Here is a 3,600-nt window from a genome sequence, read left to right as displayed (position 1 = left end):
CTGTGGAAACCTTCAGACCACTTGAAACAATGTGAGAATATGAAAATATAGTCCAAGTTGAATATGTCATGACATTATAACTATTTTTTTTATGGTTTCAGTGTTGAGGATGAGTTGAGTCTCAGCCTGAGGAAAGAAGCTGCTCTGTGCTCTGGTGGTACAGCACCAAGACAAAGTTTTACTTTCTTTCACCTTCATCGTCTTTTTTTTTTGCCAGAATCAACAAAAATGAAAACCTTCAGTAGCTTATGCTGCTAGGCCACAACAAATACACATTTTGAGAGTATACATTGAGTGAACAGGGTGTCACCTCCAACTAGTCAGCACCTTCTAAAGGTGTGGGTGCAGCAAGAGCAGGGCCCCCCCGTCTCAGTGTTTATTAAGTGACTCTGATGCGATTGTCTTCACGATGCAGTGTGGCATTAAAAGTTCAGTTCTTAGTTCAAAGCTGGATATCAAGATGTTGATCATACTATTATTTCTGACTGTTAAATGCTGGGAAATGATCTTAAAACAGACCGTGTTAGATGTTAGAGGTGTGTGGCTTGCTTCATGCTGCATGAAGGCTAATGTGGACTTTTATCCCATTTCTCCTATCCAATAACAGACTCGTGATTTTACAAACAGTCCGAATGAAACACTGATTCATTCATGAAATAGACCATTCATTCCGTGATGGACAAAAGAGTAATAGATTTTGGAAATGTCAACGAGACACTTTAATTAACATATCATCTGGTGTCATTGTTCGTGCATGGTTTATTACCATCTCATTAATGGCAAACTAGTCAACATCTGTTCATATGCATGCTTACAGCCTCTTTTTCCACATATGAAATCAGACCAGAAAGTCAGATATGAAGTGTCTGGAACAAACAGTTTGATTGGTATGAGGAGAGGATTCACACACATACACACTCCCTTTCACACACAAACCTCACAAACAAGTGTGATTTAGTCGCCGGCCCTGTGGGTCAGCTGATTTACTGTCATCATGGCAGATGCTGGTTTCAGCCCACTGACCGTTTCCATTCACGCTGACAGACTCAAGCCCTCAGACTGAAGATGGATACATCACTTATTTAATAAGGCTGCTGTGTAAGCAGTGATGCAGTGGTAGTAAAAATGAGGCTTTAAGAGCCAATCCTTTCTTCCATCACCTCATGCGTCTTTGTCAGTCTGACACTACGTATTATGCTGTAGTCATGTCTGGTATGAATTCACACCAGAGAGATGTAAACAAGCTAAATAATCAGGATTTTTTTTTTATCAATATGGTTATATCTAAGAAAGGGCTGTTAAGTTATATTTTAGTTAGTTTTTGTGATATTTGCAGAAAATCTCTTAACATCCAAACAGCAATCAATAAATAAAATGCTCTGAAAAAAAAGTCACAGACTTCTAACAAGCATGTTCAATCATTTCAAATGACAGTCTACCTGCTGGCCGACACACAGCACATGAACAGAATCTTCCACAAGCCTCAATCAGCTCGGCGTGGATCGTTGCTAGAGCTAAGCTAGCTAGTAGCACTAGAATAGCAGATAAAATGCAGCCAAAATGTTCAAACACCTACGTAGCTCGACTGCATTGAGCACTAACAATAGCCATGTTCGTTATTTACATTGATTATGATGATTCTTCTCTTACATCTGAATGAGACATGAGGTAGCCTTAATGGACAGTTAGCGATGACAACAATGAGCTTCGCTCTCAGTACACAGGCCCTGAGTAACACAAAGCACAGTCCCTCAGCCGGAGAACAGCGCTTCTGTGGCAGCGACAGCCAGTCAGCGGCTAACGTGAGCACTGTCACGCCAGTTAGCCTTTTTGGACTGAGGTACATTCATGACGACTATTTTGCTTATGTAATATGATCGTGGTATTTAACAGAGTTGGTCATGTATTTGTTAGACTTGAAAAGCTTTAAAAGATTGTCAAATAGTAAAATAGAAGTATGGGGCAGACGGTGTGGTCAGTGTACACTCGTGTTGGATACACGGATACTGCTCACTGGTTCCTAAAATCTAATAACAGGCTGTGCAAGATGAGGGTTTTTTGTCATTAGTTTTTGCAGTTTTTTAGTCTAAAGTAGCTTGTTGGAGAAAATGATGATGTTGCTGGATGAAAAATCAGAGGAGCACCAATGTTATTAGAATTCATCCTGAGAGGATCATCATTTACAGTATGAGAGACCAAGACAATACATCCAATAGCTTTCAAGATGTTTTATTGTACAAATTGTCAACCTGCCAGTGTCGTTACAGTATATGAGCGCTCAGTGGATCATCAGTATCAGTAGGATTCATCCTCTTAGAACCACCGATGCCTGCAATTTCACAGCAATCAGTCCAACATTTGTTGAGATATTTCAGTCTGGACCAAGGTGATGGACTGACAGAGTTAAAAATCAAAAGACAAAAGGATTAGCCCCATGCTGAAATATAAGCTGTGTTGAAGTCAACTCTCAGTTTTTATTTCCATTGATTTCAGTCGGCTGTAGATGAAGTGAGACACCTTTGAACTGATGGTAAAGACATTTTAATAGGTTTGTAAGTCCCAATGTGAGACTGAGTGAACAGAGGTGTTAATTTGCATTCCTCCTCTGTCCTGATGCGATAAAATATAAATTCAAATTAAATGTCTATGGCTTATCATAAATTTAAATGATGGAATATCTGTAGAGCTGGGTCAAGTTAAATTCTCCCTGGCACAGTTTAATTAAAAGCTTCTTCTCTCTCCATCTTTTATTGATCCCTGGGACATCATTTTTCTGCTCTGCGGTATACACGCACAGCTTGTGTGTTTTATTAGCTGGTGGTCACACAGAGTGTGGATGAATTGGTGCTGGATTTCATTATGGATTTCAGGCAGCGTGAGGTCAGTGGGGTTGTACTCAGGTTTAGATAGGGTCAAATTCTGACAGCAAGCTAATCTACAACTTGTAGATTGACTTAATAAATCATTCTTGCCACATTTTCTTGTCACATTAGTTATGTAGGCAGAGATTGTGTGGTTGATAATCTCTGATGCTCGCTGACATCAGATGTATTTGCCACACACATTCACCATATTAAATATCCAAGGTGATAATATGTGTAGAGATATAAGATGTGATGATTTTCAGCGTGTTGTTGAGCTCCGACCCCAGGTAGCTGAGAATAAGTGATTACGCAGCATTAAAGTTAATTCCTCTTTATAGGAAATGTTCACCCATATGTGAAAGTCATTATCTGCTCACCCCCATGCTGAAGGTTGGGTGAAGTTTCATAGTCCACAAAACAGTTCTGGAGCTTCACAGCAAAGCAGCGTTCTCCTGTCATGGGTTTGTGTTACTGTGTACTTCCTTCTCACCTGTGTCCCCACTGTTCTGTTACCCTGTTACCCTCCTCCCCACACCTGTCTCACAGCAGTCTCATTAGGACGGCCTGGTTTCCAGTGTGTCTCCACCTGCACCTCCTCCCCTCGTTAGTTTAGTTTGCAGTTAGGTGTGATTTCCCCTCACTCTTTGTTGGTTCGTCTGTTCAGTTCTCATCTCCACGTCACTCCTGCTGTCATTTGCCTTCATCCTGTGTTTCTGAGTCCCTTCCTGGTCCCCGT

The sequence above is a fragment of the Pagrus pagrus genome (assembly GCF_965226575.1).
Source record: "Pagrus pagrus genome assembly, chromosome: 11".
In the NCBI taxonomy this organism is placed as follows: Eukaryota; Metazoa; Chordata; class Actinopteri; order Spariformes; family Sparidae; genus Pagrus; species Pagrus pagrus.
Note: the sequence above shows the minus strand (reverse complement) of the source record.